The following is a 7797-nucleotide window of genomic DNA, read 5'->3' as shown; positions in this document are numbered from 1 at the left end:
TGCATAGCAACGTAGAATTTTTCTCAGGTGGAGAGAGAGAGAGAGAGCAATCTAATAAGTTATCCAGGATATTTTCGCTCTATGAGACGATTCCGCCATGGTTGTGCACCCATCGTCATTTTGGCGGACAATATAATATAGGGGTTGTCTGTTAGCAATGCATAAGACCGTCTATTAGACAACAGTAACAGTTTTGAGAGCATGTTGCTTAAGATTTATAGGGACCGTTTTAACCACGTTTGGGGATCATGTTACTCTTTCGGATTGAAAAACAAAATAGATAGGATTTTGACTCTACTCTTTTAAAAATGGAAATTAAGGTGAAAAAGATTATACATTTCAAAGAAAATTTTCATGGTAAACTTAATGACATCTATCTTATGTTACCTGACTATATCTATGAATGTCTATGAATATTAATGGCCAAGGCTGGAAAAAAAATCCATCAAGAATCCTAGAGAAGCAATTCCTTGCCATGGAACGGTGCAGGATAGCTGAAACATAAATGTAGAGTTTTTTTTTATAGGGCTCCCCCTATTCACTTGAGGCTCCGCTACTGATTATATCGTTGTCAAGAATTTGGAAGGTCAAAATGTTCGATGGCTACTATAAAAATAAAAAAGTTCGACTGCTAAAGAATTCCCATAGATGGCAAATTATATTTTATAGACAGAACAGTATAAGATCGAAATGAGTTTTAGGGGCAAGAACGATACGAGTGGAGGTCATTCCACACAATTAATAGAAACAAATGTACAATATATCCCCAAAACACAGGACCAGATGTAAGCATATTGACAAATTCTCTGTTGCAAGACCAAACAGGGCAACTCCTTGGCAATTGGCATAAGCAACCTTTGCCACTCCATGTTACAATCTAAGAACGAACAGTTGCTTTATATCACACCACTCCCGCACAAAAGAGCTCTGCTTATTCATTTATTTTGCAACTGATCTCAAAACATCATAACTCGTATCGTGAAATTCTTAAACCCATCTGTACCTCATGACAGCACATGCGACCGGTGTTGATTTGGTTAGATTTACTGATTCTCTGAAGCTATAAGAACTTATAACGTCCACACACGAGCTTTCTAAAGTCCAGGGATTGATTCAAGGTTGTACTTCTCTGATGTCGGCGGCCCGTTATCCACCCCTGGCTGGGTTCTTGATTGCTCCAGAGCATTCAGCGTCTGAAGGTACGAGTATGAGGTGTTGCGATTGGGAGGAGGGGGCCTCGGGTTGCTGATCTTGCTTGCCAGGAACCGCCGGATGAGACCTCTGAGGAATGGAGCCATGGTGTCTGGCTCATACTCCAGAAAGTACATTATTCCCCCCATGCACATGCAGAAGAGAGCCACCTGCAAAGGTTGCCACGTTACTGTTTTTGAAATATGAAAGGTTGGCACATGCTGGGTTGGTTGATTCAGGATGCCATGAGGTTAAACAGGAAAATGAAAGGTTTGCAAAGATAACACATCTAGCTGCAGGATATACTCCAAAGTACCAGCATCAAAAGTTCCCAACCCTAACTTCTGTCAACAGCACGGACAGAAAAGACTACCATGCTCCCTCTGCCATTTTTGAAAAAAATAATCAGCTGAGTTTTCACTCAGAGTCTGGATTATGCCAATATAATTCAGACATGAAGATCCAACTAGTTTCCAAAAATCAAGGAACCAGCAACTGCAGAATTTCTACTCTGCTTTATACATGATTTGTATGATTGCATAAGATTTTATCACATTTTAAATGCACCACTTCCTTACACTCTATTGTTGTAAGGAAAATAAAAGTTAACACCAAACTGAGATAATTTAAAAACCCACCAATGTGGTCAATAAGTAACTGTAAAGCAACAACCCCGCCAGTGTGCCACTACATGTCTACATCTAACATTTAACAGGATTGCCTTACTGGATACCACAGAGGAACCATTACTGGACAACTAGTGGAATCTAAAGCTACTAGCCTAAAAAGTGAGTCTTTGCTCCAACCTTACTGAAATCTGAACCATATAAGGATTTTAAAACATAAAGGAAGGGTGGATTACAAATTACAACTAGCTGCGCCTTGGGGTGCTTTAAAGTTTGTGCATGCTCTCTAGAAGAGGTGGAGCAATGAAACATTACTTGGCACATAGCCAAGGAGCACAATGCCCATAACGCCTTCAAACAAGATTTATGTATTATAAGATCCTTTCCATTCGTGACGGTTAAGAACATAATGTGTTATATCACAAAAATTTCGAATTATTTTCAAAAAAGGGAAATGTTGTTCACTTTACCTCTTAGATTACTTTGCAGAAAATTAAATAATTAGAAATCAGAGTGCAAGGAAAAAGAGGGGGGTTAATATGCAAAATTACCTCAGCATTTTTTATATTTGGGAGCAGGTGGCAGTTGATCAATATATACCATAGAGAATCTCCAGCACGGGGAAGCACATAGAGGGCGAGCTCAGCCCTTCTAGCTTTCTTTTCCAAAAGAATTGAGAGACCCGACGTCAAACCAGCAAACCAGTACACAAGTTTGTGGTCTTTGTTTGCAACTTTTCGGTGCAAACATATAGAAGCCTACCAACATGCAAGAATACTATCAGAATCATGAGTAGTTATGTGTGAAGTAATGTACTGCTGCTATGGAAAATTACCTGAAATAAAGTGACAAAAGCAGACAAAAAGGTGGTGGACCGAACTGCACCCACAAGAGCACGCCAACAAGTTGCAGCAGGCGATTCCAGGAACTAATGTTTTTATTTAATAAAGTCATGAGTTAGCTCACTTGCATAAGGTGGATATACATCAACAGTAAGCAAGACTATATACAAAAAACGGTTACTTGTTTGTTGGATTGTTAGCAATTGGGAAAATGATCGTTGGCAGAATAAAAATAATATGGTGCAAGATTTTGCATTTAACAAAACTCAATAATGTTATGCAGGCACAGTAAAAAGAGAGTGGCACAACATAACTTGATTTTATCTTGTTGAGGTAAGTTTGAGTCATAAGTTATATTGGAAAGAAAAATATTATACACAGATAATAGCAACAACATATCAGGTTTCAGTGAAATAGTTGAATCTTAAAAAAGAATAAAAAATAAAGTGGCTAGTGAATTACCTTTTGAAGGCGTAGAACAACAAAGGGTACAAATGTCAATGAGAAATATAGAGGGAATGTTTTCTTGAATGTTGATGAAACAACATTAACATTTTGAGCCAAGCACGATGCTCTGTCCGGATGAATCACAGAACACGGAATAATGGATGGATTGGTTGTTAAATTTATCAAATCCGAATTCCTCTTGTTTGATAAATAGGTTGAGAGAGCAGTTAGATCCACAGGACCACCTCTACAACATTCTCTGACAACCTTGTAAACAGGTTCTGCTACTGGTCCTGTCTTGAGGATGAATTCTTGGTAGGACTTAGGTAAGCTTTCAGGCCTCATAACAAAAGCATACATAACCTGGAAACACAAGACTGGTGATTACATAAGTCTTTTCCCACCATAACAGAATTATATTCATATAAAAGCAAACTATAGTGCTAGGTAGCCACATTTTGTTACCTGGGCACATGCCAATGAAAAAAGCAATGCATCTCCATGTCTCCAATGGCTTCCCCAAAAGTGGAATTTGTTCTTAGACTTTGCAGAATTATATGCACACTGCAATTATTAGGCAGTAATGAATATGAATCAATATTTCCTGTATCATTTGTCTTCTATCAAATTTTGCCACAGGGACAAGGAAACTGATTAGTTATTCCCAACCTGAGCGAGCCTTGCTAGAAGATATAGAGATAGAGTGCGCCTCCTACTTGAATCATCTAGTGCTAGTATGGCCAATCCTGCCACCGAACCTGCTAATATTCTGCTCCATCACGCCCTTCAGTTGAGTCATGAATATGATTTGATGAAAAAAAATATAAAGCAAAATAGCCTAATATGGACCTAGTAGTGATTACCCAAGGTTAAGCACTGGTTAGATGTATACTTATTAGCGAGAGATTGTTGAAATGTAGGCAAGGAGTCATAGCAAATAGGTACTTACGCATTGTATGGTGTCTCCTTTTTCCTAAATCTCCTAAGGAAACATCGAAGTGCATGATACGATCCAGTGAACCCTCCAAAAAGTAACCCTACCCGGCAAGCTTCTTCTCTTACTATAAGATCTTTCTCCGAAACCAGTTGCTGTGAATTAGAATATTTATTAGTTGGGCATACTTTATTGAAATAATGAACAGTGAGAAAGACGGATAGTACTGGTGGGACATGTTGGAAATAAACCCAGCGCGATCGTGTTCGCGGCTGGGGGGTGCGTGTGTGCGCGTGTGTGCGCGCGGGTGTGAGCTCGGGTCCGGCCGTGTGTGCGCGCCGGGACGAGCGGAACGCGATCGTGTGCGGCGATCGTCGTGGCGTGAGTGGAGTCAAGATCGGGGGGTGATCGAGCTCGTCCGAGCGAGCAAAAGGGAGGCCGTTGGGGTCGTTAGAGCGCCCGCATTGACCGCGGTATCTCCGGAGCACGTCAAGCGCGCAGGAGCGCGTCGCGGCGGAGCAGAGGAGGTCGTGGCGGTGAGATAGGGCAGCGCGTGGTCGTGGGGCGCGTCCGCCCGGCTATATAGCCTTCTTGTAACCCTGTGATCATGCCACCGCGAGGAATTGGAAAAACGGCGTTCGGCGCCGAGCGTTTGAGCGCGAAATCCTCCCGTGTCCACTGTTCATCTTCTTCCTCCCGCCGAGCGAAATTCTCTCTGTGTGATAGCGAATTCGTAAGGAGAGCGGGTCGGTGAGCTTGAGTGTGAGGAGGTGCGTCGATTGCGCACCCAATTCTGGGCGGAGCTTCGCCGGAGGGTTGAGTTCACCGTCGACCCCTCGGCGGTGCTCTGTTTCGCAGTGCGGCGGTGATCGGAGCCGCGCCAACAGGACAGTATTTGTAAACAATGAATTGGTGAGAAAGGCAGACAGCAGTGGTGGAACAGTATTTGTTCAGATCGGAGGCGTGGGCAGCCTCAATGCAAGAAACAGTAAATCAATGAATAGCAGGAAATATTCGGTAGGTATATCAGTCAAAGCAACCAATTCAGCTCTGGCATAGACTTGCTACTAGAATATGCACTACAAATGCCACAACAGCTGGCACAAATATTTTAACTTTGCCAGTGCACAAATGCCACAACGCCTGAGAAAGCGACAGCTGTAGCAGCAGCATGTAAACATGAATCTGACCTTTGCTCAATCCCTCCCATAACATGTCCATCAGCTAAGCCAAATCGCCAATTCTACTCCACTGAACCAACCAAACCAAGGGAAGTAACTTCGCATACTCCAATCCTAGGCTCCTAACTGATTCCCGTGCGGTTTGGAGCAACGATGGGTACCTTGAGGTCAAGGAGCGAGCCGTAGGACCTGCGGCGCGCGAGCTTGAAGGCGCGGAGGAGGATACCGATGCCGACGCGGACGCCGTAGGAGAGCAGGAAGCTCTGGCAGAGGTTCCCCGCGGCGTGCGCCGCGCACGACTCCCCCTCGTGGCCGCACCCCCACTCCCCTTCCCGCTGCTCCTCCCTCCCCTCCCCTCCCCTTGCCCGCGCCGCCCTGGTGCCGGTGGAGCTCCTCGATCGCCTCGCGCAGCCGCTCCTCCGCCTCCCGCAGCCGCCGCGCCGCCGCCTCCGACACCGGCGGCTGATGATGATGCGCGGCCGCTGGCGTGGGTGGAGGCGGGGGAACCGCCGGGGGGCGCGGGCCCAGGGTGGGCTCCGCGCCGGCGGAGAGGTCGAACGACGGCGTCGAGAGGAACGGCATCGCCGGCGACCTGCCGCTTGGGCCGGGGTCTGGGCCGGAGCGGGCTTGGACTCGGGGCGCTCCGGCGGGCGGGTCCCCTTCCTTCGCTCCGGAGGCCGCTCGCCTCTGTTTTCCTTGTTGCGTCCCGGTCCCGCTGGGGCGGGCCTGGGTTGGTTGGTGATGGCTAACGCTTGACGGCTAACTGGCTAACCCAATAATAAAAGGGTGGCGGGGTCGTGCGCGCCGGCACGGCACGGCACGGCACGGCAACGGAAGTAGTTACGCCGTGGGAGTCATTAGGCGACAATTTAACTGTGGCCGGGGGATGTTCTATCATTTCATTCAGTTAATTAACTAGTCCACTAGGATCAGAGTACTTTAGGTGCTGATTCCGTTGCGGCCAAAACATTTGGCAGCAACAAGTGTATCCTCATTGAGGAAAAACATGTCGAATAAATTACCAGATGGTTATAGATGTGAAAGTAGTTAATTATCTTTCTATTCTTTGGTAGTTGAAAAAAAATATGATTATCCTTTAGCTTTGATTTGTGTGAGTTCACTGTCCTCGGATACTTTTGTCTAGTTCATTTCGCACAGCCACTTAATCATATTATATTAATATAGAACGTTGTAATCCCATATATTTTTCTAAAAAGTATGGTCATACTTACACACTTTTCACCTTTTATATGTTTTCTTCTTTTTTTCATTTTTTTTGTCAACCTGATGGACAACATATATGTGTGGGAAATTAATTTGAGATAGGAAGGTGACTAAATGGCAATAAAGGACAGACCCAGTGCTGGTAGCTCCCACGTGAGTGGGGTCTGGAGAAGGAATAACCGAGGCAAGCTTTTCCCCTGCATGCAGAGAGGCTGACTCGAACCCAGGACCTTTTGGCTCAGTGGGGTGGCTAAATGGCAATCACAGAAAATTTTATAACTTTGAATATATTTATATGTACCGGTGCGGCTTTAAAATTGGTGATGTGTCTCCCCATCCACCACTAAGAAATGCTCAGCTTGCTTGACTTATTCCCACAAAGTTACCATAATCATGTGCTATCTCGCTACGAGAGTACTAGACTCTTCCTCGTCTACGGAGTACACTATCAAAGAGAGTCCCTTCCTTTGATAGGAGGCATATGCGACCCAATATTCAATTTTGACCAATACTTAGCATGCAAATTTCATATCATTGGATTCATTTGAAAATCTCTTTAATATGATGTGGTTATAAACATTATAGTGTACTCCATCTGTTTCAAAATATTTGACACCCTTGATTTTTCTAGTTAACCTGACTATTCGTCTTTTCTATAAACATTCGTGCAAGAGATAAGCATACTCCAATACTATACATAACTAATTAATTTAATAAATATTGCTATTGTTAGTTAAAAGTTTATAAGCAAAAAGTCAATGGTGACAAATATTTCGGTGGGAGTACAAGATATTAAGTATCGAAGTGTGTAACCATAGACGGCACCTGATAAAAAAGGAGCACCTTTGGGTAGGAGTACAAGATATTAAGTATCGAAGTGTGTTACCATAGACCGCACCATATAAAAAAGTATCATCTTTGGAAATGTTAAAAAAATTGCTTAATGACCCGCTAGGGCCAAATGTCTTCGCCAAGGGCTTATAACTTTATTTATTTTCCTACCAATTCAACCCAAAAGTTTAAACTAATTAGAAGAGATGGGCAATTCACTTAGACTTCAACACTCCCCCTCACTGGCAGACTTCAACACTCCCCCTCACTTGCAGGCTCTCTCGAGCCTCAAACATGAAAATTAGAAGTCAGTTGCAATTATTTTATTTAATCGCGCCGTTAGAATTCGAACTCGAGAAATCTAGCTCTAATATCATATTGAGTTGCATGCACCAACCAGTTCAAGCCTTAAGCTGATAAGAAAAGGTGGTCAATTCACTTCAACATGTACAGACAATTGAACCTGTGCCATGAACAAGCTTGAGACAAGTTTTGAAAGGTGCTCTTAGATCCGGTTCAAC

At 43.9% G+C, this 7797-nt stretch overlaps 1 pseudogene across 1 annotated transcript; it reads right to left on the bottom strand.

The window, feature by feature from the left end:
• Nucleotides 1-695: 695 nt before the first annotated feature.
• On the bottom strand, nucleotides 696-5934 carry LOC120688696 (annotated as a pseudogene). The gene is made up of 8 exons (XR_005681175.1): nucleotides 5383-5934; nucleotides 4056-4195; nucleotides 3776-3875; nucleotides 3572-3670; nucleotides 3122-3469; nucleotides 2653-2745; nucleotides 2369-2575; nucleotides 696-1361 (listed from the first exon to the last, which is right to left on the bottom strand). The product of XR_005681175.1 is annotated as an uncharacterized LOC120688696 (transcript).
• Between the last annotated feature and the right edge of the window lie 1863 nt (nucleotides 5935-7797).

This window comes from Panicum virgatum, chromosome 2K, assembly GCF_016808335.1.
Source record: "Panicum virgatum strain AP13 chromosome 2K, P.virgatum_v5, whole genome shotgun sequence".
In the NCBI taxonomy this organism is placed as follows: Eukaryota; Viridiplantae; Streptophyta; class Magnoliopsida; order Poales; family Poaceae; genus Panicum; species Panicum virgatum.
The sequence above is the reverse complement of the archived record's forward strand: the minus strand, read 5'-3'. Positions and strand labels throughout refer to the sequence as shown.